The following is a 25,964-nucleotide window of genomic DNA, read 5'->3' as shown; positions in this document are numbered from 1 at the left end:
CTTTAAAAGGATGGCCTTGGAAGTGGTTATGATGTGTCATGACATGATTGGTGGTTGAATGATTTTAAATGAAGTTTTGGTACTCAGTTTATTAGATGATCTGATGAAGCTATAAGGTGAAAGCGCTAACTGACTGAGTGCACTAATAAAGCTGTGTTTTTTACTTAAACTTGAGTAAGCAAAGTTGCTGTTACATTAAAGTCGCAAATTATTTTTAACTCTGCATGGTAGCTGTTGCCAGATTTTTCGCTTTGGTGCTTTTTGTTCATTTTGGGAGCACAGCTTTTACCTCTTGGAGTTTAACCGTTTTCCTTTTTATTGTTGTCTCATATATATATATATATATATATATATATATATATATATATATATATATATATATACATATATATATATATATATATATATATATATATATATATATATATATATATATATATATATATATATATATATATATATATACATATATATGTATAAGGAAAGACAGGGTGAGATAAAGATAGATAAATGGGGAGGGGGATAGGAGTGCGAGAGAGATAGAAGAGTGATATAAGTATAGAGGATCTTTGTTTATATCCATAAGCAGGTTAGGTTTTTTTAATGCTTCATCTTCATTTTAATGGTTATCACCACGATTTCTATTTCCATTTTGTCTACGTAGGCCCATCTGGCACTGATGTTTTATGACAACATGCAAATGGTATACACTAGTAATAATTTAGAAAATGTATCTTAAAGTCTACCTTTATTCATTTTTTTAATTGTTCTTGCATCTATTATTACTTGACTCAGGATTACATAACAAAAGTCTGATGATTTTTTTTCTTGTATTTCTCCGCTTGTTCTGCTTATTACTCTAATCACATGTAAGCCTGCCACCAGCACTGTGAAATTTATTCTGCTTCATATCAGTGTATCAGTAGCCTCTGATGATGATGGCAGTGATGATGAGACACAGTCTGGGGTTGCAGAGGGTCAGTCTGCCACCACTGAGGTTGTGGGTCCCACATCTCCTGCCCAGAGTTTTGATACACTCAGTATGCCTATGCAGACCCATGACATGGAACCATTTGAGACTCGACAGGTTGAAAGTGACACAGTTGATCAGGGTAGTATGGTTACATCAGTGGCAGAGCTGGCTGTCTCCCCGTAGTCATCATGAGGGTGGGGTGTATATTACGTTACCAAACTTTTAAAAGTTCGAACTTCATATGGTCGACACCATATGATCAAACTTTTATAAATTCGAACGTTTCAACAGAGATCTCTGTACAGTGCGGAATGGGAAGATTTCTCTTTCCTGCACTGTAATGCGATCTCAGAGTTGGTATATTTTAAGAGTGGGGAGTGTGGGGTGCACAGCCCCTCACATAGGGGGTGCAGGGGGGCTTGCCCCCTGCTTAAAATGGTCAAGTAGGTTTTTCTGTTTAAAAGTTCAATAACGTAATATACACCCTGAGGGTGAAATAACACCTTTTTTTCTGTAGAGATACTCAGAGCAGGAATGCTGTCTGCTATCCTCTTGATGTTGAAGTGTCAGTATGTCCACCCAAAGTATATGGAGGGCCATCTTGAAACCACAGTCATGTTCTACCTAGGCCTAGGAAGAAAGAATCAGAGTAATGAATGTTATGCACTTTGACATGTGAGACTGCCTAAACTATGTGTGTGACTCCTTGGACTAGATGAATGACACTCTAGATCATTCAATGTATGTAATGGATCACCTGTTGAGGAAGGGTTAGCATGCAAGCATGTGACCAGAGAGCCACTATATCATCAGATGTTAGACAACATGGATGTACTAGATCCCACTCCCATAGTGGTACAACTTCCACTGCTTTGTCAGAGATTGAGATGTTCACACTCTGATGTGGTAGACCATGTGGATGTGCTCATGGACATAGTCAAGATGCAAGCTTGTCCAGTAGACATCCTTAGGTAGCATCTGACTTCTAGTCAGGGTCATGGAACTACAAGTCTCCTTGCAGAAGTAGTCGCTATGGTCCGGGGTAGTGATGGTGAATGAATCCGCTATCATGCACAACTCACACCTATCCAGGATACCATGGCATAGTGCTAGCACATGTGTTTTGATTATGTTCTTGTAGATCCATACACAATAAAACTCATATTAACAATATCACGTCATGCACATGTATGTATATAAACATGAACATTAAATTATGTACATTTGTTGCTTATGGCCCTGACAATGGATACTTGCTGTTATCCTGATTTCTCACTCAAATATACTCACTTCTTTGGTGTCCGGCTTGTCATCTTGTAAGCCTCACCCTTCACCCTATGAAAGTGATGATGACTGTGCCCTCCCCTTTACACACTTCTTTGTGAATTAGACTTACCTATATCTGATGCAAGGAGTAGATAGCTAATGCTTGCTTTAATCAAATGTATCGTACTGTTTATTTTTCTTTTTTTCTGCTCAAATTAAAATCATTGTTAAACAATTTTGATCCTTACTCCATTTGTACTAGTATAAACAGTTATGCAGTCCATCTAATCAGTAATTAATGCTTGCTCAGCACCTGATGCAAATGATGCTATAATTGCCCTGGTAACTTTTTGGGTGTCTAAGCTGGGCAGCTTTAATGCATGATGCACAGTATTGGGAAGATTAATGTTTATGTTGCATATATCACTCATGAGATACTGATGACATTCTTATATATTTTATCAATGTTTTATCTTACTGATATACAATATTTGCACATAAGGGTGATCATTGATATCTCTTCATTACAGGTTGATTATTTACCTTTTTAAAAAATGCTGCTACAAGCTGTGCAGTCTGGGGTTGAATCTATCTGAGGGTCACTGAACACAAACATTACATGGATAAATAAAAGTTGCTAGTTGTGCATGCATCACCGTTACTGTTTGTGTGTGCATAACATCTTATGTTTTCACTTAGGTAGTGAATGTGTGCACTATCCTTTGACTCTTAGCTGGGGTCATACCATACTGTGCACACCTCCATCTACCAGGATCATCCACAGCTAATGCTTCTTCCTCAGATTCCTCAAGTGTGTCTACTGGGCCTGCAGGCCCTGCCTATGGTGCTGGGACCTGTGGTCCTTGGCCTTCCTGTCATTGTTGCAGCCATTTCCTGACAATCATATTGTGTAATATGGCACAGATTGTGAGAATTGTAGCAGAAAAGGATGGGTCATACTGCAGGGCACCACCAGATGTATCTAGACATTAGAACATTGATTTGAGCAAGTCAAATTCACTGTCAAAAATATTTCTAGTTTGAGCCTGTGCATCATTCTATCCTTGCTCTATTTGGTTATGTGCATTCTCATGGATCCCATTACCAAGGTTCAAGTGCACAACCCGCATCCCCAACTAGATACCCTTGTAGGAAGTCACCACAGCAAACCTTACATACAGGTCACAGGTGTGCCATATGTCTGATTCATGAAAACTATCGTGGTTACCTGAACACACTCATTGTGGATAATCCCTTTGGTATTACAGACCACTATTGTTCATAGAGTGATATCCTTTCCTATTGATGTAGTTTCTTCCCTGTTTACTAGGTGGGCCTTTATTTCAAAGTGTGTGTGCAGTCTATGGCCCCTAGAACTTCAGGGAAGTGTATTATGGCATAGAAATGTTGTGCGGTTGTAGCTCTCTTCAATGGACAACATGAAAACCATATACCATTTCTTAGATGTTGCAGAATTGCAATTAAAAGCTGACATAATATTCTTGTGGCTGAGACCTGTGACACCCCTAATATATCCCATATGAGTCTCTGAAAGTGCCTGTTGCTAGTATATGTAATTCTGCAAATACCTTGTTTTCCACTGGGATAGGTGCTCTAAGATTTCCCCAGGGCCACAGATGAGGGCTGCAGAGGTTGCTTATTTCCTGTAAGGTATCCCTGTTCACCCCATAGCAATCTACAGTTTCTGTCATCAAGTCCTTGATATGTCAAATGTGGTCTGAACACTCTCATCCTTTTAGTTCAAGGTCTGGCAGTAGCAGCAGCAGCATCATCTTGTATCAAAACCTATTACCCATACAGGATAACGATAGCAGCAGCAAAACCTAACCTTTCCTTCTAAGTGTGTACATCGCTATATTCTATAGAGTATTGGGATTGAAGCCAAAAGGGAGTGTGGCATGTAAATGCATACTATTTTACATTCCTGAACTCTCTGCCATGCTGGACTGCTTCATTAGTTTTTTACCTAGTTATGCCTTCATTAGCATATTCTGCTGCTTACTCTTGTTTTGAAGCTGGAAGTGACATGCAGAGCTCTTTAATGAATATCAGTTAACACACTCACTGCGGCATGATGCACAATGTGCTTAGTGTGAAATACAGACTTATATGAACCTGATCATTACAACAAAGTCTCATCTTTAAGCATGAGGGTTAAACTAAACCTGCATTATACACAGTGGTATGTGAGATGCTATGTGTCCTCAGCAGTGGAAAATGCAATGGATAATTACTCAGCGTTATCAGTAGTAGAAAACCATTCATATTTCCACTAACTACAAACCTGTACTGATCTAGTAAAGTGGGAAAAGCAAACAGTGTAGATGTCATTAGTGAGCTAAATTTTATCAACAAATCATTACATCAAACCCCATTTTTCCCACTTTCTGTATGGAGTCATGGTGTCTAATCAACCATTGCCATATTTCTTGATTCAGTGCCTCTCAATCTCTTCCTGGGTCATGCTTGACTGTCATATGTGTTTTCTTACATAACCCATCTATTTCTTTGATGGATACCCTTGTTTCCTCTTGCCTTCTTCCTGTCTCTCCAAATCCTCTTCACCAGTTTATCTTCTATTTTTCCTGCATGCGTGCCCAAATCACCATAATCCTTTTTTACCTTCTCTGCAATTAGAGCTACTATGTCTTATGTTCTAATGTCCTCGTTTCTTGGCCTTTTCCATAAGGTGTATCCTACCACCTATCTCAGGCACTTCATATCCATCACCTCATGGCAAAAATTAAGAGGTGCAACACCCAGAAGTGTAAAGGCACTCTCATCAAACTAAACAAACAACTCAGAGGGCAAATAAAGTATAGAAAAGCCAAACTTAAGGTAAATTTGTCCTCCCATGCCAAAGCAACCACAAGGCATTCTTTAGCTATGTCCACAACCTCAAAGGCATTACACAACTGTGTGCAGAGCTCATTGCAAAAGGAGCCACCTATACTGAACCAGAAGTTATAGCAAACCTACTGGCCAACAAATTCAGCTCCAGTCTCTCCTCCTCAACCTTCCCTCAAGTAGTACCATCAAATGTAATTCCCCCTGCTATCACTAGGTAACAGGTCTTTAATGCTCTCTCTCTCAAAGGCCAAGAACACTGCATTAATGGACTCAGAAAATATCCCTGGATGCTGTCTAAATAGCATGAAACATGACCTATCAGGGCCTCTGGAATTGCTATTTTAACTGTAACCTCCAAACAGGTTTCATGCCTCATGAATGGAGAAAGGCAACAGTCTCTGGAGACTACAGAACCATAAGTCTCACTAGTCTGATATGTAAAGCCATGGAAAGATTTATCATGGAAATGGTCAATAATAATATAGTAAACCTCCACACACTGGACACAACCCAGTTTGGTTTTGTCAAGGGCAGGTCATGCCTAGTCACCCTGGTGGACTTCTTTGACAAGGTCACCAAAACAATGGATGAGGGCAAAATGGATCACACTGCCAACCTTGACCCGGCCAAGACTTTTGACACCCCACTAGGGCATTGTTGACAAACTCAACAGGTTATGTACAAACCCATATGTCACCCGGCGGATAGCCAACTGGTTTGCAGACAGGACCTAGGAAGTTGCCATTAGGGAGTCCACCTCTACAAACAGGTCAGTCACAAGTGGAGTTCCTCAGGGATCAGTCCTTGCATCACTCCTTTTTGGCATTTACTTCTCTGAAGTCAAGGCCAATGTCAATGGTTTCTGGCTGACTACATTTGCAGATTATTGCAAATTAGGAGTTGTCATTGAATCCCATACTGAGATAAATGTTCTTCAGAAAGGGCTGACATAGACAAACAACTGGTGTCAGAGCCATGGACTAAAACAAAATGTCAAGAAATGCACAATAGTATCCTTTTGGAAGTCATTCACCCCTGGTAACTATCATATTAACAACACACCCCTTAGAGTTGAACCAGTGGTCAGGGACAGGGACACACAAAGACAGTAATTTAGCCTTTGACCATCACGTGTGCACAGTAGTGAGGAAATCATATTATGTTGCACAGCTTATACACAAAGGTATGGCATCTAAATCCTGGTATTCATTGTTCCACTGTATTCGGCATTCATCAGACCTATCATTGAGTACAATGCCCCTTTAGGTATGTACCTAACCAGGCATATCCAACAAGTGGAACATCCACTGAGGTTCATCACTAAATGAATACAGGGAATAAGTAAAATGTCCAATGCAGACTGCCTCAAAGCCCTATCCTTGTATTCTGTCTCCAACAGGCTTTTGAAAGGAGATCTATGCCTGGCATCCAGGACATTGTCAGATCCAACTCTGATGGACCTCCTGCATATCCACAAGACAAACAGCACCCACATTATCAATTCTAAAAAGACTTACACCTTGCCTGTGATATAAATAATACCTGCTAGAGAGACAGGTATGTATCCCAGAGACTACCCTGTTTCTGGAACAGGCTCCCCATCCATGTGAAGCAGAGTTCCTCTCTAACCCAGTTCAAGTGCAACTTGGACAATTGGATGGGGAACAGGGAATTCATCCCTGGTTTGGCACCTATGTGCCATGAAATGTACTATATGGAAAAGTGATGAGGTCAAATGACCAACATAGAAATTTCAACAAAACATAAATTAATGGTCATGCTGCTAAACGCTAGGAGTTTCAGCATGAAACTGCATTCGTTGCAAGCATTCTTAACCCTGGAAGATGCTGACATTTACAAAGTCACAGAAACGTGATTCAAAGCTGCGGACAGCACCCCAGCCTTACCTGGTTACTCATCCTATCATACATTCAGACTCCAAACTGTTGGAAGCAAAGCCAAGGAAGGTGGAGTTTCAATACATATTAAAGACATACACACCTCAAGGCTGGTCAAACGATATGACACACAGGAAACACTCCAGGTGCAGTTAACCATTTACAAGACCCCTATTCAAATCATAGCTAGTTACAGGCCCCCAAATTTGTCTCAAGGTGCCCACTCCATCTCTCTGGACCTCTTCAAATCTATCAAAATTCAACCATTTGCCCTGCTCCTGGGTGACTTTAACTACCCAAACACAGATTAGAGGAACTACTCATACCAGAACGCAAATGCCCTGAGATTCCTCTATCTTGTAAATGCAAATGCCATGGAATAGCTAGTTGATACCCCCACAAGAGGTGATAATATCTTGAACTTGGTATTGACCAGGATGAGTAACTACTGTGGCATCCCTACAGTGTCATCCTCCCTGGTAAGATCTGACCGTAAAGCAGTCACTTTCAAAGTCACTATCTGCTCGACCCCCCTTTAGCTAAGATCAAACAAAAAAAAATTCTCCAAAGCTGATTAAAACCTCCTGTGGGATGGTGTAAACAGCTTCACAGCCCCCTCTCTCTGAAAGAACTGGCACCAATGTCCAAATCAACACCAAAGTACTATATGAGCATTTATATAGATGCATGGAATCAGGAATAGCCAACAGGACAAAATCCCCCTCCACAGAGAAGAGTAAACCTGTCTAGTGGACATCTGCAATAAATAAAATCTATAACAAAAGGAAAAAAAATGCTGTCCAGGACTAAGAAGATGAAGGCACCCAAACTGGAAGCAATCTATCCTTAGCCCAAACAAGCAAATAAGAGCACTAGTGAAATCCTCCAAAGTAAATGTCAAGTCCAAATTGGCAACATCTACTAGAGACAATCATAAGTCCTTCTTCACGTATGTCTGCAGTCTCAAAGGAAGCACCCAGATCTGCTCAGAACAGGTGGTCATGGTCACCAATTACACAAATGCTGTAGATATAACCAACCTGCTGGATGATGGATTCAACAAAAACTTCACCCCATCTGTCCCTCCATTGGTAAATCAGGACATCCCCAGCACCTGCCTCCTTCCCCTTATATCTAGGGAACAGGTCATCAGTGCCCTCTCAAAGACACAAAATACAGCCTCCATGGATCCAATAACATCGCAGGCTGCATTCTACATATACTCAGGCAGGAACTTGCAGAATCATTAGGCACACTATTCAACCAAAGCCTGAGTACTGGCTTCATCCCAGCTGAGTGAGGACAGCCACTGTCATCCCTTTGCACAAGGGTAGAGTGTCCACTAATCTGGGAAATTATAGACCCATCAGCCTAACTAACCTGATCTGTAAGGCCATGGAAAGGATTATCATGGACCTCATTAACAAGGACATTGGCAACCTCCAAACACTAGATCCCACACATTTTTGCTTTGTCAAGTGGAGGTCATGTCTGTTAAATTTGGTTGATTTCTTTGAGACAGTCACCAAAGCCATGGACAAGAGGAAGGTGGTGCACACCACCTAAACTGACCTGCCCAAAGCCTTGAACACTATTCCCCATTTTAGCATAATAGATAAACTCTCTCAACTAGGCATCAATCCATATGTTACCAGATGGGTAGCAAACTGGGTCACTGATAGAATCCACCTAGTCAAAATCAGGGATATCTCAGGTAGTAGACCCATACCCCAGGGATCAGTCTTGGGGCCTCTGTTATTTGGGATATACTTTCTGAGTGTGCAGGCCTAAACCAGAGGGCTATGGCTGACCATGTTTGCAGATAACTGTAAAATGGGCACTGTCATCTACTCCCCTAGAGATGTGGGCATCCTCCAAGAAGGTCTCACCCAAACAAATGACTGGTGACAGAAACATGGCCTCAAGTTGAAGACCAAAAAAATGCATCATGATCCCCTTTAGGGAGAGTGATGACCCCACAAATTATCACATTAAAAACAATGTCCTAAGCATGCAATCAGTTGCAAGGGATTTGGGCACACAGGTTGATAACAGCCTGACCTTTGACCACCATGTCACTTCCATTGTACAGAACACTTTCTACATGCCCCACCCCATAAGTAAGGGTATCTCATCCAGAGACAAGTAGGTCTTAACATCTCTGTATCCTTCCCTTACAAGAACCATTATTGAGCACAACGCCCCTTTTGGCATATACCTCGCAAAGCAAATGCATCAGCCAGAGAGACCACAGAGGTTCCTCACCAGGAGAATCCTGGGCCTCAAACATCTACCATACACAGATAGGCTAAAAGCCCTGTTTCTCTACTCAATTTCATACAGACTTCTCAGAGATGACCACTGTCTGGCATACAAAGTAATCTCAGACCCCGCATTGATGGGACTGCTGCATATCCGCAAGTCAAGCTCCACCCAAGTAACCCACACTAGCGACCTCAACCTGATCTGTGAAATCAATAGGACTTATTGGTGGGACGGATTTGTGTCCCAGAGACTCCCACATCTATGGAATAGACTCCCTCTCCACATCAAGCAGAGTACCTCATTATTCCTTTTTAATCACAACCTGGATAACTGTATGGGAAACAGAAAATACACCGCTGCAATTCCACCTGTGTCCTTGCTGGACAGGGGCATCGGGTACTGACTTGTCTAAACATGGGCTAAACTGTTGGCTAGGCTTATAAGGGCCTCAGGGCCAATAGCCTAGTAACTTCCTATGATCCTATGATCCTATGTCACTAATGGACACAGGCAACCTGTAAATGGTTCATCTCTCAGGTCCCTGTTTGTAAATATTTCATCTCCCAAGCCCCTTCTTATACTTATCAAGGGTATCAGAACTCGTTAGAAATTTGAGATGCACGGCTAGGCTTGAAAAGGCACTTGTAGTCGTTAGCTTAGTAAATACCCATGAACCTATGAACTCTTAAAATCTTTATAGTTATTAGATGTATTCACAATTTCTTGGACCTACTAACAGAGTTATCACTTCTGAATCACACTGCACATAATCCAAAAGATGGTGTGTTATAGTTATAGCCTGTTAAGGTATAAATGTTAGTCTAAATCTTAGTTTAATGAAATATATATCTATATATATATATATATATATATATATATATATATATATATATGTATATATATATATATGTATATATATATATATATATATATATATATATATATATATATATATATATATATATATATATATATAAAATAGTGTGCATTAGCTAAAAATACAAAGTTATTCAAACTTCATCGTTTTACATTTCTTTGGATGTAAGTTCAGTATGATCCCCATATGAAACCTTCAATTACAAGATGTCATGTAACCAAAATAACAAACATTGCCCAAGATAACCAAAGGGTGAACTCCTCAACAGTAAGATGATGAAACGCAACTTGCAGGTTGTTCTGAATTTATGACTGACTGAACTGCAGGTGCATTTCACGTGCATTTTAAGTAGACTATGTTGTGCAGTACAGTACCATAGATCAGGCACAGTTTTTTTTAATCGGAATATCTTTTTGTCAAGTTGTGCATTCACGGCGTTATGGCATTTAAGTAATAGTGATCTAGGTGTTGCACATGCAGGTGCCCACCTGCAAAAATACTTCATTTTTCCTGTTTTGGATGATTTTTATGACATGTTGCTGTTTTTTTTTTTTGTTTTTTTTAAACATTTATGAGCAGTATTCTGACATGAATCCTCAGAGCAGTCAACTACAGAGTAGCATGAATTAGTGGAATTCTGTCTCCCATTTACACATCAATGCTCTCAACAACAGACATTTTCATACACTTAATTTTTTGGTCAAAGATAAGTTCAGCATCCTGTTGTTTTTATTTTAAATTAAAATATTTGAGTGGACCATTTTGTGAAAACAAGATATGCAGCTTCCGCTTAACAGTGGGGTTATTTCATTACCTGAAAGGAAACACAAAACAAAAATTATCAACTTTTTACACAACATTTATTAAGACAATTTCTACATGCCTACTGTACATCTCCTAACCAGGATAACCAACATCCCAACAGATAATTGCCTCTGAAATCAAGCTCTCTCTCTATCCCTCCCAGGTCTTCCCCTGCACAGCGTAAGTCAGAAAAGAACTTCGCCCTTTTCGAGCGACTACTCTACTTTTGCCCACAACCTGTAAAAACAAAACAGGTCATTATCTGGTCATTTTAGTATAGACTTTAAAGTAAAGTATTATTTAAGGGTCCTCAGCACTAGCACAAATCTCCCTAGGCTTACCCAAACAAAAAATCCAAGCTTGTTTGCATATACTCCACTTAAACTACAGAACACACTCTAAAACTAAGGCAAACTGCTATAAAATTGTAAAAACAAGCCCCCAAAGCATAGGCATTGAACCTGGTGTTTGTTTAGATGAGATTACTCACCTGCAAGTTAATTATTCAGGAGTTACATCTTGAAACCTGGGCTCTAGTGGCTTAGTGTAAACCCTCGCTCCGCTCCCCGCCCTGCCCCCTATTTCCACCCGCCCCCAGTACTCGTACTTTTATAACCTCAAACCACTCCCCCTACTGTCCACTAACTTCCTGTACCTCACTACCGCCCTCTAAGATCAAACGGAATATGACACCACCCAGGAAGCTTATCATACTAACTCTTTTTCCCTCCTACTTGTCCCTTACCTAGCTACCCTATATGAAACCTGGTCTTACATAGGCTTCCACCACCCAGGCTACCAAACCAACCCCTCACCCATAATTAACAACAGAGGCCATGACTCAACTCCCTACTCACCCACCTTGTTAGAACTCGAACGCTATGTAATTATCAAACCTACCAATATTAGGCCAAATGATAAACATTACTACAAACTTCTACTCAAAGCCCTCAAATTCATTACCACTCTGAATCACAGACTAGCCACAGATGGTGATATCCACCCCAACCCTGGCCCTTCCCCTCCACTCAATTGTAATTTCACCCTATCCTCCCCTCCACTTCTCAATCTAAGCTCTAGACCCTTTAACTCTCTTCTGACCTGTCATCTAAACATCAGAAGTGTAAACAATAAGATTCACAACCTACATGCCCTTTTAGCTACTTGTTCCCCAGACCTACTATGTCTCACAGAAACCTGGCTTAAACCAAGTACGAAAGACACACATATAATCCCACCAGGGTATGATATACTAAGAGCAGACCGAATAACTCGTAAAGGTGGCGGTGTAGCCATACTCTACAAAAATACATTACAAATCTCCCTTGCCTCTCCACAACCCCTCCTAACAAACAATGCCGAAATTCTACTTGTAAAACTTCAACCAAGCAAACATAAAAGCATAAATATAGCATGTATTTACATCCCCCCAGGCAACAATAATAACAAAACCTTAGAGGACTTTCTCCACTGGTTAACTCAAACTCATCCCCAGGAATCCATAGTGTTAGGTGACTTCAACATCGATTGGAATTCCTTCTCATCTAGCTCCCCATCTAGCAGCATAAATCTACATGGCTTTTCTCAGCTCATATCCACTCCTACCAGACTAGGTAAACCCCAAAACAAAGACAGCATCCTGGACTGGATCCTTACTAATAAAGATCCTGACCAGTACTCAGCAGGTACTCACCCAGAGGACATGAGTGATCACTTACTCACCTATGTTATCAAATTCAAAAAATCACCCCTTCTTACAACCATAAAAAAATCAGGAATAATAATAAATTCAACGCCTCCATTTTTCAAACTGAACTTAAAGCCCACAACTGGACAATACTCAAGTCTCTTCCTCTTGAAGAGGCAGTTATCTACTTCAACACCACCTTCCTCAAGATTCTAGATTCCCATGCTCCAATACGGTCCATTAGAACTAAAACCAAAACCGCACCATGGCTCTCTAAGGAAACAAAATCCAAAATCCTATCTAGAAACAAGATGTGGGTCACATGGCGTACCTCTAAAGACCCACACTCCCACCAAACCTTCCGCAACTTAGAAATGAAACTAAAAGAATGATCTTAAATGATAAAAAACTTCTTCCTCCACCTCCAACACAAACACCTTAATAATCCACAAAAATTCTGGGCAGGCTTAAACAAGCTCCTGCACCCAGGCCAGGCAACCACCCCCACTCCAACAACTTGCAAACAACAGTGCCCTGTAAACATTGCTAACACATTCAATAGTTTCTTCACAGAAACTATACAATCCCTGGCCACACAATTCAAACAAACAACCAGCCCACTCCACTACCCATGCCAGCAGAATACTACAACTACATCAGATCATCTATTTACCTTCGATCCAGTACCCATATCCTTTATAACATCTCTTCTTAAAAAACTAAAACCCACTAAGCTAGCAGCTGACCTTCTCCCAGCTGAGTTTCTGCAAAAAGCAGCTGAGGCCATTTCCTATCCCGTCTCCATAATCATAAACCGTACCTTGTCAGAAGCCTTCATTCCTCCATATGGAAAATGTCCCACATTATTCCTCTCCATAAAGGTGGTAGCTCACTAGAGCTAACCAACTACAGACCTATAGCTATACTCTCACCCCTGGCCAAAATTATGGAAAAGTGTGTCCACAAACAACTGATGGAACACCTCACCAAAAATAAAATTCTAGCTAACTCCCAACATGGCTTCAGGCCAAATCACAGTACCACATCAGCCCTACTATCCTTTTCTAATACCATCAATAACTTCAGAAACAATAATAAACTATCATCTGCTCTTTTCTTAGACCTCTCCAAGGCCTTTGATATGGTGAACCACATTCAACTCCTCCATACATTAAAAACTATCACTCAGCAATTCCACGCTGAAATGGTTCCAATCCTACCTGTCCAATAGGCAACAGGCTGTTCTATGGCAGGACAAATTATCTACATGCCTACCTGTTACACTTGGAGTTCCCCAAGGATCTATTCTTGGCCCTCTTCTCTTCACCATCTTTGTTAATGACCTGCCCACAATCACCCCCATGCCACATGCATTCAATATGCAGATGATTCGACTATCATCAGCACTGCCTCCAACCTGGCAGACCTCACTGCTTCAACCCAAGACACCTTCAACCTAATAGAAAATGGTTCTCAAGTCGACAACTAGTTCTCAACCCCAACAAAACAAAACTACTTACTTTCTCACCCACTAACAAGACTCTTCCCCCCACCTTCTCTATTACATCCTCCAATGGAATCACTATATCACCAGAAGCTCACACAAAGCTATTAGGTGTTACCATTGATAACTCCCTTAAATTTGACACCCATTTCAATCTTACCATCAAAACCATCAATAAAAAGCTTGGCTCTCTCTATAAAGTAAAACACTTTCTCACTCCTCACGCTAAAATTACAATTGCCAGCACACACCTACTATCAACTCTTTTCTATGCCTCCCCCTCTTTACAAACCTAAACAAGACAACCCTTAACAAACTTGCTTCTTGTTACAATCACATAGCTAGATTTGCCACAAATTCCACCTTTAGAATGCACCACTGCACTAACTTGAAGCAACTAGGGTGGTTAGAGTTTTCCAGCCAACTCCATTTCAACCATCTCAAAACGGCTCACCAGATACTGTATCACCCAGAGAAAACACCAGCTCTGAAAAACATCATTAACCCCTATATTAACCTGCAATCTTTACGCTCCTCCAATAAGATCTTAGCTCAAACTACCAAATCCAATAATTCTGCTGGGGATTCTCTATTCTCAAACTTTGTAGGTAAAATGTGGAACTCCCTACCGACCATGCTCACCTCAGAACCCTCACTCCTACAATTCAAAAAGCTTAAACCCCATCTCAATACTCTCTGGCAATGTCCCTGTTCCAAACCTGATTAACCACTATCATTTACCCTTCTCTTACCTCACTATCCTTAACCGCTTTTTAACAAGGCGCCTCACCTTTGTAACTGACCTATGTTTTTTTATATGCTGCTGTTGTTTTTTTTTTTCCCAAGATGTGATGTATCTTTATATTGTATTTAGAACTCAACTATCTTCCTTTTTTGCATTAACAATGTTCATATGTCTGTTATGTACTTGGAGCTTTTCTCCCCGGGCCTCCGCTGAAAATGGACATGTATCCAGTCGGACTCTCCCGGTTAACAAATGTAAAATAAATAAATAAATAAATAAATAATAAATAAAACAATCAATTTCAGTACCTGTAATGAACACTACTCTGTAATTACATTAGAGATGTCTCAGTATTTTTCGAATTCCACGAAGCTCACAGAATTCCATGCATTTTGCCAATATCAGCACAAAATTTATGGATAACATGGTAATTCGGTAATGTACTAAAAGAAACTCAGAATAGCTCAGCACACAATGGAGTATCACATTATCAACAGTGCACTGTAGAAATGCATAAGTAATCAGTGATTAATAAGTAATGGTTGTTCAGTCATGTTGTACAGTACCAAAGTTACAGAAAGATGGTCATAATTCAAGAATCCTGATAGTGGTATAGAAATATATATAACAGAATCTGTACACCACGTTTAAACTATGGAATGTAACTGACTCCGTTATGATAACAGAAAAAAAATGACAAATGCCAATTACCCTAATGTAAGCCACATAGCATTCATAAAAAATTTACATGAGCAGATACAGAAGCATCTCAGATAACTATGGATATTTCTGCATGTCATTCACTAACTTAAAATATGTGCTTCAAAGCTGCAAGCCTATTTGTAATATATATAATATATATATATATATATATGGATTCACTTTATAATCTCGAAATACTAAAGCCGAAAGTGCAGTTATGAGAAACTGCATAATATCGAATGCAGAAATGTTGAATCTGCAGTTGTGTTGGCGCATTCGTGTTGTGCAGTGCGGTTCATGGATTTAGCTGAGGATTCAGGTAAGACATGTTTTTGTAAGGGTATCGGGTAGGGATTTTAGTGTCTTGGACATGGGCAATAGGATTTAGTGTCTACTTGAATCAGACACCCTTGGGCACACAGGTTGAACTTGGCTAGGCTTGTAAGGGCCCTGGGGCTGTTAGCCTAGTAACTTCCTATGATCCTATGAATCTACAGTTAGAATACACTCAGAGTTAGCCCATTCAGTAGCACTGAGCTGTGTAGCTGGTGTCTGTGGCATGAGTTAAACAGCTTTTCCTGTTGAAATGAAAAGCAGCAGCAGCGTGGCTAATGGTTATACATTTCCTCCTCAGAAGTACCACGAGTATGTTTAAATTGCTTAGTATGCAACTTCCAGACAGAGACGTTGTCCATAACATGCATAGACCTATTTTAAACAGATCATGCCCATGGACTGCCTTATTTACATGCACCTTGGGAAACATGAGTTGTTATCTCACTGCTCAGTTCTGAAGCTCTGCAGTGAATCTTTTGAATCACTTTGACTTGCATGCTGCGTAAGGCAGCACATGGTGACCTTGCACAGCACACGACTGTGCATGACCTTTTCCCACACACATCATAATTTGCTAGAACCAGTTCAATCCAGAATATCGTTTTGTAACACAATCAGTTATGTGAATGAGCGTTACTGTAACCTTTTCTACTAAGACTTTCTCATAGTTTTGCACGAATGTGCATTTTTAAAGTACATAACATGAATCTTATCAGCAGTCCAAATTTTAAATCTAACCATAATTTAGCTTATTTATTCAAAAACATTACTTGAATGGAAAATCTCTCACAGTGAAAATATTATGACATTTTATGATATCAGACAGGCCATACAAAATATGTTGTGGTTTCTGAGCTTGAATCAATAAATGACAGCCTAAACACCCAGCTTTTTTTTTTCACAAGCTGCATATTAAAATACTTTTGATAACATGTATCCTGTTATTGTAAATGCACTGAATTATGTATTTATATACTCTGGAATGCATGCTGTTTATGACTAGCTGTCCACATAAATCTTTGCCAAGGCTACTGTTGGTATTACAATTAAGTGGCAGGGTGCTTCACACTCCTTGCACATTCTTTGCATGAGGTAGATTTAATGACACATTAAAAAAGCAATATATGTTATTAATCTCTCAAGATGCTTGACAGGAAGCTGAGCAAAGCAAGAGATTTTATGATTCTGTTCTCTTTGTGCTCATCATACTAATGCATGAGTGGGTAGAAAATTTTTGCTTTTGCACACTTTATCAAATTGACCACTGGGAATAATGCCTACATTCTATTGGAACGGTTTGGTTTTGGATAGTGATCAAATGTTATAATGCTATAGCATTTCAACTTCATTTAAAACATAGTAGCCCAACAAGCCAAATTTCTTCTCTCCTCTTAGACAGTCTGTTAGGAAATTTTGAATTCTGGTAAAAAAAAATAGAATTGATATATTTGATTTTTATACCATTGAACTGTAGTTAATTATAACTTACAAGAAAGGACAATGATGGTCTTGATCTTCGCTAGCTGAAATTTCACCTTCTCAAATATATACTGTGTCCAGGCAAATACCATGCCTGATAAGAATTAGAAAGGTCTGCATATCAAAATTAGAAGAAAAATAATCAAAAATACCAAAAGTATTAAAAAATATATGTTGCTTCCACTAGATGCAATTTAGTGTGGTATAATGTCCAAGTTTTTTACATCACAGATACAAAGTACAGGGTTTAATTATGACCCCTGGTTATTGGCTAGACTTGTAATATTCTGTAAACTAACAGCCTAGCATTTAATAATTGTGTTCATGGCTCAATACTTAAGTGATGTGAAGAGTCGATTCAAGTTCAACAGTCGATGCTTCTACACTAGTTTACTATCAAATTCTTGAATGACAAAACACATTTTATATACAAACTTTGAAATAAAATACCAAATTCCTGAATACTAATTAGCTACATGTCAAAAACACATAAAGTCAAACTGATCAAACCAATGGCTTTAACTGTATTGAAAGTTCACCAGCTGCCACTTACCTGCCTGCTTCCCAGCAGTACGAACGAACTCACATCACTTTTATTCACGTTTTTGCAGGGCGGCAAACTCCTCTGCACCCCCATATCCCCTGCAAATTATATATTCCAACTCTGAGATTGCACTACAGTGAGGAGAAGGTTAAATTTCCTGATCCACACTGTACCGTGATCTCTATGTGTAATGTCAACCTCATATAAGCGAATGCACACTGGCATTAGCTAAGGGATAGTTGTAGAATTATAGTTTGGCAATATGGAAATAAGCCAACACACATTCGGCATTCCCGTGCTAGCCAAATGTCAACTCTGCATTTTGATAGCAAACCTTCTAAACCAGTGAGTGTAGAATGTTGTTTCACACTTGAGATGGGGTGTTGCTTGATATTGTATTCTGAAGAAGTTCTTATCAAATTAAAAGAACAAAAGCTGTCAACATCTTGTTTGGTTGTGAGTTCCTGTTCATTTTTTTACTTTTTGTTCGAAGTTTTTAGTGTATAGTGGTTAAAGTGTTTGCCTCATAGATACAAAGTACAGCGTTTGATTGTCATACTTAAAACATAAATTGCCTAGGTTTAAAATGACCCACAAAGGCAGCTAGCTATGCACCTATGCAATAAAGCCAGATAACACACAGTCACAATAAATACTGTCATGTATTTTAAATGCAGAAATAATGCCATATCAGTAATCATTTAGTAAAGGTAAACATGGGTAACTAAATTTCAATCCTATTTTTTCATATCTTTAATTATAGTGCTGTTGATACAAACAACAATATCATAGATTCTTATAGAAGGTCTGCATTATTATAGAAAGAAATTTAGTAGCAAGATATTCAAAATGTCATTGTGAACTAGGCTGTTATTAATAAACACTATAGGCTTCAACTTAAATATTAAATTATAGCATTAAATAAACTTGTCTTTCTTACATGTTGTCAAGAGTCACTTGAATGAGTTGTAACAGTACAGCCACAGCTGGTGGAATTTACTTTTATAAGTGGATTGTGCCCCTTATATCTAAGAACCGCATGATCCCTATCTGTGTGTTTATCCTTGGCATATAAGCATTGTATAACATCTATTTGTGTGTGTAAACTTGGCATATAAGCACTGCATGATCCCTATCTGTGTGTGTGTATCCTTGGCATATAAGCACTGTCTGACCTCTATTTGTGTGTGTATCCTTGGCATATAAGCGCTGTATGATCCCTATTTGTGTGTGTATCCTTGGCATATAAGCGCTGTATGATCCCTATTTGTGTGTGTATCCTTGGCATATAAGGATTGTATGATTTATATTTGTGTGAGTTTCCTTGACATGTGAGCACTCTGCCAGCTCTATTGGTGTGAGTTTCCTTGACATGTGAGAACTCTGTCACCTCTATTTGTGTGAAGCTGCTGTGTTGCATATTGAGGAGGCTTCTTCTTTCCCAAGAGTTGTGTGACCTAAAAGTTATATATTTGTGCTAAGGAGTATGGAGTGCTTGATCCCTATGTTGGAAAGCTTGTCTCCCTTCATAAATGCTGATTTCAATCTCTCCACATGGTCTGTAGGCAGATTGTGTTCTTAACCAGTACTGATCAAGCAGTAGGTTATAGATTGATGCTGCCTGCAGGGCTCATAAGGGGTTCTTAAACACGGACTGTGGGATTCCAAAATGAGTTATGCTTGAGGTAGTTGCTGCTACCTCAAGCATAACTCTTCTCCCAATATGAAAACAATGAGTCTGGAACTCATCATGCTACATACACTAATAAGGAGTTCCAGAGGCTTAATCCCAATTCCAAGATTACAATTGGATTCCCTGCAACACAATGCTTTGATATTTTTCATTGATGTAGAATACCATTGAAAACCATCACAGCATCAGTTTAGCTCATATAAGGCTTGGGTTCATTGTTACATATATAATGCTTCACATGTATGTGGGATTGAAATTGCAGGCAGTACATGCTGGAAAGGCAAACTACCTACATAACCAGTTCCGACAGAGAGTCACAGCAGGTCTATAGATGCAGAGAAGTGGGATCTGCAGGCAAAGGATAGTGTTCATCCTCAACAGTGTACTGTAATACAGCTTCCCTTCATACAGAGGGACAAACAGTTACAGTGGGTCTGTGGGTACATTGAACTTGGCCTTGCAGTCCAAAGGGCAGTGCTTATGTTAAACAGTGCACTGTAAGAGATCTCTCCTTTATACACAGGGTGGCACCAAACTGTATTTTTCTAAGACCTTTGAATTCTGACTACAAACCACATCCTTACAGCATGCCACCACTGTATTTCGAGGCTACAGACTATATGCTTATTTAGAACTGGTTAGAAATATAATCTATCCCCTTACTGGAACAGATTAAGGTATTGCTGCTTAATGGTGATTGGGAGAAAAGGTTGTTACAAAGAGAAATGTACTGACAATTAAGGGTTGATGCTGCAAACCATCCTCTGTTGAATAAAACAATTTCTATTGTGAGCTGAGAAAGTAAGCTCTTGAAGTTCACTAGTTTTGTTAATCTTTGCCAGTGCATTTTGTATGAAGTAGAAGGGTTCATAATATGAAAAAAATTTAAATCTTTCTTTACTGTTATTTATATTTTTTGTATGGTTTATTTAATGTTTTTATGTTACGTGAATAATTTAGGGCAGCCACGGTGGTTCAGCGGTTAGCGTTGCCACCTCACAGCAAGAGGTTCTCCGGTTCAATCTTTGGCTGGGGTGCCTTCTGTGAGGAGTCTGCATGTCCTACCTGGGATCACGTGGGTTTCCTCCGGGTGCTCCGGTTTCCTCCCACATCCCAAAAGACATGCTGTAGGTGGATTGGACACTCTAAATTGGCCATAGGTGTGAGTGCGTGCATGTGTGTGCCTTCTGTGGAAGATTGGGCACCTGGCTGGCAACTTGACACCGTAAACCTCCACTGCCAATCATGAGAGGATAGGTGAACCGCTGTGGTGACCCCTAACCCGGAAAAGCTGAAAGAAGAAAATATGTTAGGTGAATAATTTATATGTGAGATTCTGCTTTAAGCTAACAGCAGGTGACAGAACTACTGCTTTCTCTTCATTGGATGCATTAGTGGATGTGCCGTGTTCATTCACAAGTGCAGTGTGAATGTTGATTATTCATGGTTTGGAAAGTGTCTGTATAACCAGACAAAAGTGCTTAACCTTGAATACATTTATGTGGTTTTATTAGTTCACTTTGAAGGAACATTAAAGGGTTTTTGAGTGAAAGGATCCAGCAGTTGTACATATTGATTGTTTTTTCATTACTTGGACTGTTTGTTCCAATACCGGATAACTATGAGTTTTTTTCTTGTTGTATAATCTATCCCCACAACTCCCCCCCCCCCCCCCACAGACACACACCACTTCTTTAAATGATTCTAACATCTTGGCCTCATTTCTTATTGACTATTGCTCAAATACTTGACAAATTCTAAAAATGCAAGCTTCTAGTTTGCTGGAACTATACTCTAAATTTTCAAGTTCTCTGTTTTCACATACAAGTGAAGGTACTTTTTCGTTATTGGGGCAACACTTTAAACGTGGTTGCGGAAGTCAGAATCCAGTCACTTGTCATGTCTTTTTAGCCTTATTATAACCAGATGTTTGTATGACTATTTTACTGCTTAATAATTTAAAAAGGAGATGATATTTCTAATTTTTACATACACCTGGTTAAATGTGACTGTTGATTCCTACATCACACCCACATTTACTGTATTATTCACAAAGCGATTTATTAAGCCTAGTTGGTACTCATTTAAAAATTCTGGTATTTTCACTACATTTTCATGAACATAGGATAATTATACTTGTACAGATTGCAGGTCTTCTGCCCATTTTGACACTTGGCAGTTTAACTACAGATCCTGTAAGCTGCTCAACATCAAGCCACATGCAAAAGCCATCACTCAATAACATTTGTAACACACGCATGCCATTGAATGCCTCATTAGCCCAACATGTATATTAGTATTCAGGGTGTAGTGAAGGACTGTAAAGAAATAATTCAGAAATGTAAGCACTTTATTTTAAAACTGAACAAACGAGACTATCCAAGTCTCTTTAACACAATACAGAAAGGCCCATGCAAAAGCTGTCACTCAATAAAATTTGTAACACACTCACGCCATTGAATGCATCTTTAGGCCAACATTTAAATCTGTAATGAAATTATCCACAAATGTAAGCACTGCATTTTCATCTGAACAGATGAGACTTTCCAAGTCTTGGTGATACAATTTTTTTTCATTTCCACATTGGTGAGCCATAGCCATAGCACGTAAACTAGATTGTGTCACTCGTACTGAGCAACCAGGTAGGCTGTTTGCCATTAGTGGTGGTGATTGAAGAATCTTTGTATGTATGAGCACACTGTGACTTAAAATTCACACTATGTGTTACTTTTCTGATTCTTATATGGTAAAAGTCAACAGCCTAACATTGAGAAGTTCAAACCACTTCTACCTGAAATTCATTGTAATGGTTTATCATGTTCTACAGCACATAATATCATATAGATTTTATTTATTAAAATTCCATGACTGTGAAAAACATTTAATGTGTCATATCTACAATAATAGTTTATTTTTTCCTGACAAATAAGTGTATCATAATTATTACAGGATGTACAGAAGACAAGTCTTTACAAATACTAACTTTGCAGAAAAAATGTGAAGAGAATTCAAACTGACAATAAATCATACATTTTCTGAATGCTTTCATAACAGAAATATCACTTGTACTTTTGCTAGGGGATATGGTAGTACAAGCATTGTAATACTTATAAACTTATGGATAACATGACAGTGCTGTAATTTCTTAATTAGCAGTGCATTTTATTTCACTTAATCGACAGTTAAAGTAATGGGCCAGATTCATTAACACCTACACTAAGTGCAGCTATCATGTATGCAACACCCACATAACAGTGCATTATTTCATATTCATTAAATGGCTCTACCCTTGGGGTAGAGCCACCAAACAAAGGCAAATGGCAGAATATGCTAATGAAAGCACAAGTAGTATAACTACATGCTACTAAACCAATCTGACATGACGGAGCTATTCCTGAAACTATAAAGCAATAATGAATACTCATTGTAGCCATTTGCCTGAAATACAAACCTCTTTGGATTGCAGACATGATTGCACTTGTGGGGGCAGGGCATGTTAACAGTTGCTGCTGCTATTAGAAAAATGATGTGCAACAGTCTTTAATTAAAGTTGATGCTGCTGCTTTTGCCAGACCTCTGCCAAGAAGAAGAAGAAGAAGTAGGGTTTTTATACCCTGTTTGACATAGTATGTAATGCATGACACAGAAAATTGTACATCAAAACTGCCTAGACAATAAAACAGTATAGTAAATATGCAACCTCTTCCACCCTCATCTGAGGCCCAAAGTAAGCATGGAATGTGTTTGAAGAACTATAAATAAACAATAATAATAATAATAATAGCAAACTGCTTAGTTCCATATTCAAGTAGTTATATGTCCCTAAAGTGAGACATTTGTCCTGTGTACAGTAATGTCAGTAATACTGTATGACTGATGTCTGCAATATTCACCTATGTACTTTGCACAATAATGTACATCAGCCATTTTACTTTAACACACATATATGAAATGGTAGCTATATTAAAAATGTACAAAGGCCAGTGCACAGTCATCATCATTGGCATTGGGTGGTGATGGGGAGAATATATGAGGGCAAGCCCAACACCAAAGACATGAGTGCAAATTATTGAATTGTATTGCCCTCATGAAAGTTCTGCAGTATACACACTGGCATTGTCCTCCATGTCATAACCAACATCAACATACTATATAACTAAAAAAATGAAAGCTCCATATTAGTACATGTAAGTAAATATAACCGTCTAAAGCCAAAAAGTAAAGGAAATGAAATGCAAGTGTACAGGTCATGTAAAGAGGACAATAGCTGTGTAATTAAATAGTACCTTGCAGCATTAATCCAATCAATGTACACTTTTAAGTACAAATGGCAAAATGTGTTCTTGAATGTCTACTTGTGTGGAGGGCAGTCGGTTATATATCACATTCTTAACACATTTGTGGACTAAAAACATCAAACTCTGACCTTACTAGAATATGAAACAATACTCTTCTGCTATAACTTGCCAGAGAGGCATAGAAATATTCCATAATGTCATGTTACATTCTTCAGAAAAATGTGCAATGCACCAAATAACTGATGTACATGCCTACAGCACCACAAAGGGACAAACAATGTGTACACTAAGCTGTGGGTATATTGTAAAATGCAATCCATCAGTAAGGTTGAAATCCAACATTTTGTAAATCGCAGCAATATACCTTTGCATCAAGTTAGTTGTGACACTAGAAACATGGTTTGTAAGCAATTAGCAGCATGTAGATCTCTGGATAAACATTGTCTCCCACTATTATGCACATTTCCATGCCTACACAGTTACCGTGATATAGTGCTTATTCAACCTTGTAAGCACTGTAAATATGCAACATAGGTGTGAACTCATTCACATTCATGAATTCCAAAACCTGCACTAAGTACAGGGAATGTAAACATGATATAAGTACCTACACAACTGCATGTACATGCCCGACCTCTGAAAGGACGAGCACTTAGAAGTGTTACCTGTTGAGTGCTTTCAAGTGTGAATAATTACCCTAACTACATCATCAATTGGGGTGCGTCAGGGAGAAGGAACTTATTTTGCGACTACCTCTGAATGACTTAGGAAAGGAACATTCCTAACACTGATATGAATAGTTAATGACAACAGTTTCTGCCTCTCAATATAATTTTGTCAACAATTCTAAGGAAGTAGATTACTCATTGAAACATATATCAACTTCAAGGCAAAATGCACAGCAGTCTCATTAGACCAGCACATATCTAGGAATGATATTCAAAAATAAAGAAAAGCAAAGAGGTGCAGTGTTCAATTGTTTTATTTTATATTGTGTGAGGAAAGATTATTCCTGTTGTCTGCATGACAGCTAACACATCTAATTTCAAATTACACACAACAATGGTCAGGATTTTTTTCTGTTGCACCTGTAATGTAAGTTAGTACTGTGTTACATATTGAGTATAGATAAGCTCTCTTTCTCTTCACAGTATAATGTATATGTCACTTAGTGATAAGTATCTGAACTGTGTCTTGTAAATGTCCTGCTCTTCTGGGGTTCTAGGCCAGAGATGGCTGTGTTTGCATGAATGCAATGATGTTTAATGAGCATATGTTCATGTTGAAACTCAAACACATTGAGGAAATATCAGAGCTATATATTTTAACTATGTGTTTCATAATGTTTCCTTTATTTTAGGTGACTCTTTTTCTTCATCATTGGTGTGCCATTTGGCATTGTGCACTATGGACAGGCAGCAATTCTCAGTAGTGAGCTATGGCTTACTGTCTAAAGAAAAAGTCAAAAAATTAATTTAGACTGCCTTCTATAGTGCACACAAGCCTTGTAGTGATGCATGGCCATCAGCACTCTGGATAGTACTCAGTGAAGAAAATGCACCTGTCAGATAACTTTCTCTGTGGTACAAGGTGTACATGTAGTGATCTTAGAGAAAGAAAACAGCTGATGCAGGGTTTGAATTGAGAAAAGTGATCATTTTAAAGAGGGGGTCTGAATACATATTTGCATACATTTTGTGATATCATTGTGTTGCTGCTTGAAAATCAAGTATTCCCTGTATTGCTAAAAACATTTGAGCTGTTGTCTGTCCCCTTTACCATTATTTGGCAGTACTTGCAGTGCTGATAATGTGTGCCACAAATTAAAGTTCTGATATCTCAAGGAGATGTGAGAAGGATGAACATGTCACTGTAATGCAATTCCTGCTCAGGTCATTGTCAGGAACACCCTACACTTGTATTGTTTTCCTTTCAGCTTTATTTCTCTGTATTTTATTTTTCTTTTTTTAATGTCTTTTTGCATATGCTCTCCACTTGACAATGTGCAAATATCATTCATGT

Source organism: Protopterus annectens, chromosome 1.part1 (assembly GCF_019279795.1).
Source record: "Protopterus annectens isolate FY-2018-M chromosome 1.part1, PAN1.0, whole genome shotgun sequence".
NCBI lineage: Eukaryota > Metazoa > Chordata > Ceratodontiformes > Protopteridae > Protopterus > Protopterus annectens.
Note: the sequence above shows the minus strand (reverse complement) of the source record.